The sequence below is a fragment of the Cherax quadricarinatus genome, chromosome 49 (assembly GCF_038502225.1).
Source record: "Cherax quadricarinatus isolate ZL_2023a chromosome 49, ASM3850222v1, whole genome shotgun sequence".
NCBI classification, from domain to species: Eukaryota; Metazoa; Arthropoda; class Malacostraca; order Decapoda; family Parastacidae; genus Cherax; species Cherax quadricarinatus.
In genome coordinates this window covers 24,579,424-24,588,063 of record NC_091340.1, presented here as the reverse complement: position 1 = coordinate 24,588,063, position 8,640 = coordinate 24,579,424, and positions in this window count along the sequence as shown.

The window sequence follows — 8,640 nt, the reverse complement described above, 5'->3', positions numbered from 1 at the left end:
TTGTTTATTTCCTGCTATCTCCATGGGGAAGTGGATGAGAATTCTTCCTCCGTAAGCCATGCGTGTTGTAAGAGGCGACTAAAATGCCAGGAGCAAGGGGCTAGTAACCCCCTTCTCCTGTATATATTACTAAATGTAAAAGGAGAAACTTTAGTTTTTCCTTTTGGGCCACCCCGCCTCAGTGGGATACAGCCGGTGTGTTGAAAGAAAGACCTCCAAACTTCCCTCAGCACTGGTGAGCACTCCTCCAGATAAATCATAAAATTTGGAACTGACCTCCATATGAACCAGATACATGATCTATGTCAAGTAAGGCAACAGACACACTTCCCCACTCCATGGAAAATTACTTCATTCCGAACCTCTATCCCTCCCTTTCCTTAAAAAAAAAAAAAATCTTAAATCACAACCAAAGCTTTGCCTTGAAACCAGTCAGGATGCCTGAAGCTTTGTTGATGCCTTAGTTACACAGCACACTCTTTCACAAATTATTTATGTTGATAGTTCTGTTCACTAATCCACTGGTTCAGCTGGTAGTGCTGCTGTTGTCACAGTGATGACTCTCATATAGACATTGGAGCATGCATCAATAAATGGGCCTCTACCCTTCAAACTGAAGTGTTTGTCATACTTCTTGCATTCAAATGCATCCATGTATCAAAGGTTGTCACTATATTTGTAACTGATTCTTTATCATACATAAATATTATAATATTAATTTAATATAATATTTCTACAAGAATATGTACAAGGTATACAGGCCTAGCTAATGTGAAGGACCTACACTACTATATAGAAAGCCCCTTGTTATGGAAAGTATTTCAGGCAAATGAGGTTAATTTTTGTTTTGGGATGCAACCCACACCAGTCGACTAACATGCAGGTACCCATTTTACTGATGGGTAAACAATGAACAGCAAGTGACTTATGGAAACACATCCTAATGTTTTCCAGCCATACCGGGGGATCAATCCCTGGATCACAGTGTGTGACCTGAGTGCACTAGCAATCAAGCTACAGGTCACCTTAATGCTCTTAACTCCTTGAGTATCAATTGTGGTATGCTTGTGTCAAAAGTCAGACACAGGTATGGTAGGATTGTAGACTGGAGTTTTTGTACACCTGTACATTCCATCTAACATTGGTCTTCAGATGCATGATAGAACTGATGAACTGGCAAAATCAGAGGGACTGTCAGTTAGCAGTTTGTGAACAGTAATACAAAAAGAACATAATGACTTGAGACTGAGGGAGCTTGTCACTAGTCAGTCCAGCAGGAGGAGCCACAACTCTTTAGTACATTTGTCCAATAAAGGTCGAATCTCATTTTTTTACTGCTTTTTTTATCACATGGCCTTGGAAGAACTTTCTGCACTCATTACTTTATCTGTCCAACCTCCCAGTGTTTTGCTCAATCTCCTGTGATGCACTGGTGGCCACTCGCATCTTGGCAGTATAGTGAACTTGGTCCAATGAACCAGAAGCCTACACGACACACTACAGCTACTGGACAAATGCCCCCCCATGTAGCAGGCTTAGTTCATTGTATCAAGCCTTTGTCCAGCTAAATGTTTTGTCCATTTTATGTGAAATCCATTATGAAGAGAATTTACTGTATAAGTATTCATGCAGCCAACAAAATAATCAATCATAATTATTTATCAAGAGTTGACTTAAGTATTAATTTCAGAATCAAAATATGTATACTCTGAGGTTAAAAGTACTCAATTATCTTTAAAAGTTATTTTTATAGAATGCAGAACAATCACAGCTAAAGTAAGTCAAGAGATAATGAACCATACCCCCGGCCGGGATTGAACCCGCGGTCATAGAGTCTCAAAACTCCAGCCCGTCGCTGTAAAAACTTGCATTTGTGGTCACAGAGGTGCCTGTGCTAACCTTCCTATGGTGTAGAAATATACCTAGTTGGATGAATCTTATTGTGGCTAGCTGGTCTAGTGGCTAACGCGACGGGCTGGAGTTTTGAGACTCTATGACCGCGGGTTCAATCCCGGCCGGGGGTATGGTTTATTTGCAATCGTGTCATTACGATTTCTTAAGTCAAGAGATAATGAAATTTTAAATAAAAATTATCAATTTTCTTGAACATATAGGGCATTATGTACAGGGATATCTACAATTAAAGTACAGTATTATCTGTTAAATTACAATATCCAAGTAGCTTACATATAGAGTACATATAATTATAAATTATGAATGGAGAATATTAACAAATATTCAAAAACCTCTAGACTAATCTTATACATAAATTTTTACCTCACCTGACACTAATATGGTTAAACACTCCACATGACGTATAAACCAAGTAACTTCTCTTGAGGGAAAAACTCTGGCAACTAAGAGCTCGTTAAATTTTATAACAATCATTTACTCAGCTGTTTATAAACGAAACACATGAGAGAGGGAGCTAGGACATCAGTCATCTTAGTCAAAAAATTAAACGGAGTATTACTATTTAGGAGAGGTAGTGGCTAGGTGTATACATCCTGACCAGTGACAAAGTCAGAGCATTGCAAAGATAACTCACACATAGGAAAAAGAAACTTACGACGTTTCAGTCATCTTAAGTTTCTTTCTCCTATGTGTGGGTTATTTGTGTATTATTCAAGTCACAGTATTGTACCTTTTTATTTTTTGAAGTCAGAGCATACAACACCAAGTGACTCTGTAAACTCAAAGACCAGGAAGTATGATAGTTTTCTGAACAGAAACAAAATCAAAACACAAGGCAAGAAGAACGCTGCCAGGGTGCATTCATGACAACCTTTTAACCACTACACATCACACCTGTTAGTACAAGTATCTCAGGCTTAACTTGATCATGAGTTTCAGAGCAACCTCTAAGTACACTAGTAATTCAAAGATTTAAATTAACTTCAGAAGTGTCAGTGTTATCATTCCACTTGTATACCAGGTATTCAGAGGTCAGCTTACCCATTAGTTAGTAAATATTTAGGGGACCATAGGGTTAGCTGAAATTAGTCGCATCTTATAGAGGTAAACAACCTGAATGCAAGGATTTCAGAACTATGTTGTCAACCAGGCTCACATAACACCATCGAAAGTAGTGACTCGCACATGAGTGTGTCAGAGATTTAATTTCAATTCCAAGATTATGAAAGGAATGGTTCAACTTTAATATAAACGTTTCAGCAGATACAGCTTGCACACCAGTGTCAACACATTATAAAAACAACAACATAGTCAATAATATAATCACAGATAATAAGAAGCACTCGGTTTCCTCCACAATTGACGAGTATTACAACACAGTTCTACTTACCATGAGACTACACACTATCACACAAGCTTGTAAATAATGAATTAAAAATGCTAATGAAACTTCTCATAATTAATTCTTAGCATAGTGACAGTGCACAAGATAAGCTAGTAGAAGTGAGTCAGCCTATCCTCGTAAAATCTGTTTCACAGGAAAATTAATACATAATGATTTGGTATATTTCTGCCTTTTTAAATAAGAATGTGTCTTTTGTACTTCAAGTTGGGCAACAAAGTTCACAGAGATGATAGAGCCATATCTCACTACTAGTCTCACCAGCAACTGAGACTTCGGCACTAAGCATGAAACATGAGATATAACAAACTCAGATTCTGTAAAAATCTAAGTACACAAAATCTCCCCAATAATCAAAGTGAAGAATGTAATGTGAGAGAGAGTTAGCTGTCTGTCTGGAGAGGCCTGCCTGCCTTCACAGCACTGCATAAGAGGTAATTTACTAGCAAGACGACTCCAAGATCAGGTAATAACCAGCTCACATTGACAGTTCACCTTCCAGCTATGAAATACTGGTGAGCAATTAATAAATTTGAAACAGCAACTTGCAGTTTGTACATTGCTCCAACCTCTCTGCACAGAATATACAAAATAAAATAAACATTTATGACAAGAAAATATATACACATAAAGAAAACAACCTAATATAATATGAAATACAGTAAGCCCTCTATTTAATGGACTAATTAGGGAAAACAGGAAGACAGTAATGGTAATTATGGTGGATACAGAAAATACACAGATAACCATTACATAGGTGAATTAAACTATGATGGTGTTTTGGTTTGTCTTGAACCATTAACTAATCACATGATACAGAAAATATTGTTTAGGTGTGATTGTAGCAATAATGAAAAATTCTGTGACCAAAGAACTTGGTCCACAGTTTCCAAATCTATTGACCCAGTAGATTTTGTTCTGTATTTCTGAAGTCCATTTAATGGAGGTCTTTTAAATGTAGGGTTTATTGTACCTAATCCTCCCAAAACATACACAATTATTTAAGCTAATATCATCATCATGGCCATGAATGATAATAAAATACTTGAAATAATACATCATATAATTCAGACTTGCCTCACAATATTTAAACAAATATAATAATGGTAAAGAGTACCATGGAACTACAAACAACAATAGAACAGGGTTCTGTTGTTTATTACAAGGACAACTTTTAAGTTACTCTTGTACCGTCAAAGATGGTACACAGAGGTCATTAATAAAATTCATAATAATAATAATAATTACCTTCAGCTCTCTATTCCCTCACCCACTGTTATGTTGCACAAAGGGAGGCTTATTGTTAACTAACACAACTGAGCATAGGGCTAACAGAGAAGTAGATGTGAGTGACCAACAGATTACTAAATGGCAACCACAGGACTAAAATGGTGAATATTCTCTGATTCTCACTTAGTCTTAGCTGAATATGTCACACCACCAGACAGGCAAGACCAGGCAACTGATTCAGAGGACCAGCACCAAAATTCCCATTTGGCCTTTATCCTCTCATCAAAATGTGTTGCCCACCTGAAAGCCATAACTCAAATGGTGAGTTATGTAGACTAAAGGAGCTGACAGGTAGGCATGCAAGGTAAACACGCAGGGCAGTGTTTAGTTTGGTCCATGCATATCATGGACACCTCAAAGGAGCTGATGTCCACTCAGTACAGCCATGACAACAACAACTGTAATGTGTCACTCAGCGTGTAAAAGACCCGACATAAGGGAAATCGGGATTAATCTTTTTATTTTTATTTTATAAACACACTGGCTGTTTCCCACCAAGGGAGGGTGACCCGAAAAAAAAAGAAACACTTCCATCATCATTCGCTCTATCACTGTCTTGCCAGACGCATGCTTACACTACAGTTAAAAAACTGCAACATAACTCCACCCCTTCTTCAAAGTGCAGGCACATTCCTTTCTCGTATATGTAAAAATCTGTTAGACAAAACAAGAGAGCATCAACAAAATAAAATAGTAAAATAAAAAAATGGCAAAAAAAAAAAAAAAAATAGTAAAAACATATATTCTACCATGTCTGGAATAAGTTATGTTATCATAACTCTGTGTAGCACACTGACCTTCATGTTCTCTCCCCCACCCTCTTGTACCATGTTAAGGAAGCTTCCTTAGTTGTAGTTTCTAGAGAAAATAAGAACATAAGGAAGGAACACTGCAGTAGGCATTCTGGCCCAAACTAGGCATGTCTTTCTCTAAACCAACCATTCCCACCCACCTACTTGTCCAGCCTTTACCCAAAGCTTCCTAAGAATTAGCTTTAATACCTCGGGTACTAATCAGACTCAGGCTTTCTCACTCATATATCTGTCCAGTTTCTTTTTAAAGCTACTCAAGATTGTTCCACACATCAGCAACTCTGAAAACCAGTACTTACCTATATAAGAACATAAGAACATAAGAAAGGAGGAACACTGCAGGAGGCCTGTTGGCCCATACTAGGCAGGTCCTTTACAATTCATCCCATAACAAAACATTTGCCCAACCCAATTTTCAATGCCACCCAAGAAATAAGCTCTGATGTGAAAGTCCCACTCAAATCCAACCCCTCCCACTCATGTACTTATCCAACCTAAATTTGAAACTACCCAAAGTCCCAGCCTCAATAACCCAACTAGGTAGACTGTTCCACTCATCTACTACCCTATTTCCAAACCAATACTTTCCTATGTCCTTTCTGAATCTAAACTTATCTAATATAAATCCATTACTGCAGGTTCTCTCTTGGAGAGACATCCTCAAGACCTTATTAATATCCCCTTTATTAATACCTATCTTCCACTTATACACTTCGATCAGGTCTCCCCTCATTCTTCGTCTAACAAGTGAATGTAACTTAAGAGTCATCAATCTTTCTTCATAAGGAAGATTTCTAATCCTATGTATTAATTTAGTCATCCTACGCTGAATGTTTTCTAACGAATTTATGTCCATTCTGTAATATGGAGACCAGAACTGAGCTGCATAATCTAGGTGATGCCTTACTAATGATGTATAAAGCTGCAGTATTACCTCTGGACTTCTGTTGCTTACACTTCTTGATATAAATCCCAGTAATCTATTTGCCTTATTATGTACGCTTAGGCATTGCTGTCTTGGTTTAAGGTTGCTGCTCACCATAACCCCCAAGTCCTTTTCGCAATCTGTATGGCTAAGTTCTATATCATTTAACTTATAAGTACTAGGGTTATGGGCACTCCCAAGCTTCAGAACCTTGCATTTATCTACATTGAACTGCATCTGCCACTTTTCTGACCAAGAACAGAGTTTGTTTAAATCCTCCTGAAGTTCCATAACATCTACGTTTGAATCAATTATCCTATCTTTGTGTCATCGGCGAATTTGCTCATATCACTAGTAATTCCCTCATCAAGATCATTGATATATATTATAAACAACAACGGGCCCAAGACTGATCCCTGTGGAACGCCACCTGTTACAGATCCCCACTTGAATTTAACCCCATTTATGGACACTCTCTGCTTCCTGTCAGTGAGCCATGACTCGATCCACGAGAGCACTTTTCCCCCAATGCCATGAGCTGCCACTTTCTTTAACAGTCTATGGTGCGGAACTCTATCAAAAGCCTTACTAAAATCTAAGTAAATAATATCAAATTCTTTATCGTGGTCAACAGCCTCAAAAGCTTTACTGAAGAAAGTTAATAAATTAGTTAGACAAGACCGGCCTCTTGTGAATTCATGCTGAGTATCATTAATCAAGCTATGCTTATCGAGATGGCTTCTTATAATCTCAGCTATAATTGACTCTAGTAATTTGCCTACAATTGAGGTCAGGCTTATTGGGCGGTAATTTGACGGTAACGACTTGTCCCCTGTTTTAAAAATAGGAATTACATTAGCCATCTTCCACATATCAGACACTACACCTGTTTGAAGAGATAAATTAAAAATATTAGTTAATGGTTCACAGAGTTCCATTTTGCATTCCTTAAGAACCCTTGAAAAAACCTCATCACGACCCGGCAACTTATTTTGCTTCAGTCTGTCTATCTGCTTCACAACCATTTCACTAGTGACTGTGATGTTACATAATTTATCTTCTTCTAGCCCACTATAAAAATTAATTACTGGAATATTGTTAGTGTCTTCCTGTGTAAAAACTGAGAGAAAATAATTATTAAAAATCGAGCACATTTCATTATCTTTGTCAGTAAGGTGCCCATAGGTATTTTTAAGGGGACCTATCTTATCTCTAACTTTTGTTCTATAGACCTGGAAAAAACTTTTTGGGTTAGTTTTAGAATCCCTAGCAACTTTAATTTCATAGTCCCTTTTAGCTTTTCTTATCCCCTTTTTAATGTCCCTCTTAATGTCAATATACTGATTCATAAGATGACCCTCACCTCTTTTGATACGCCTATAAATTCCTTTCTTATGCCCTAGTAGATATTTGAGCCTATTATTCATCCATTTTGGGTCATTTCTATTTGATCTAATTTCTTTATATGGGATAAAAGTTCTTTGAGCAGCATGCATAGTGTTCAGAAAACTGTCATATTGATAGCTCACTTCGTTACCCCAGTCAACAGATGATAAGTGTTCTCTAAGCCCATCGTAATCTGCTAAGCAAAAATCTGGGACTGTTACTGAGTTATCGCTACTATCGTACTTCCATTCAATGCTAAATGTAATTGATTTGTGGTCGCTAGCACCCAGTTCCTCTGAAATTTCTAAATTATTAACAAGGGATTCATTGTTTGCCAGAACTAAGTCAAGCAGGTTATTTCCCCTTGTAGGTTCTGTCACAAACTGCTTCAAAAAACAATCCTGAACTACTTCTAAGAAGTCGTATGATTCTAAATTCCCAGTCAAGAAATTCCAATCAATATGACTAAAGTTAAAGTCTCCTAGAATTACTACATTATCGTGCCTTGTGGCCTTAACAATTTCCTCCCATAGTAGTCTCCCTTGGTCCCTATCTAAGTTTGGGGGACGGTATATCACTCCTAAAATCAGTTTTTCATGCCCCTCTGAAAATTCTATCCAAACAGACTCTGTATGTGTTACTTCAGACTTAATACCCGTTTTTATGCAACAGTTCAAGCGATCTCGGACATACAATGCCACCCCACCCCCCTTCCCGATACTTCTATCTACTTGGAACAATTTAAAACCCTGAATATGACATTCCGCAGGCATGTCCCGACTTTTTGAATTAAACCACGTCTCAGTTAAGGCAAATACATCAATGTTACCTGCACTAGCAACTAATCTCAACTCGTCCATCTTATTCCTAGCACTACGGCAATTAGCATAATAAACATTGAAAGACTCTCC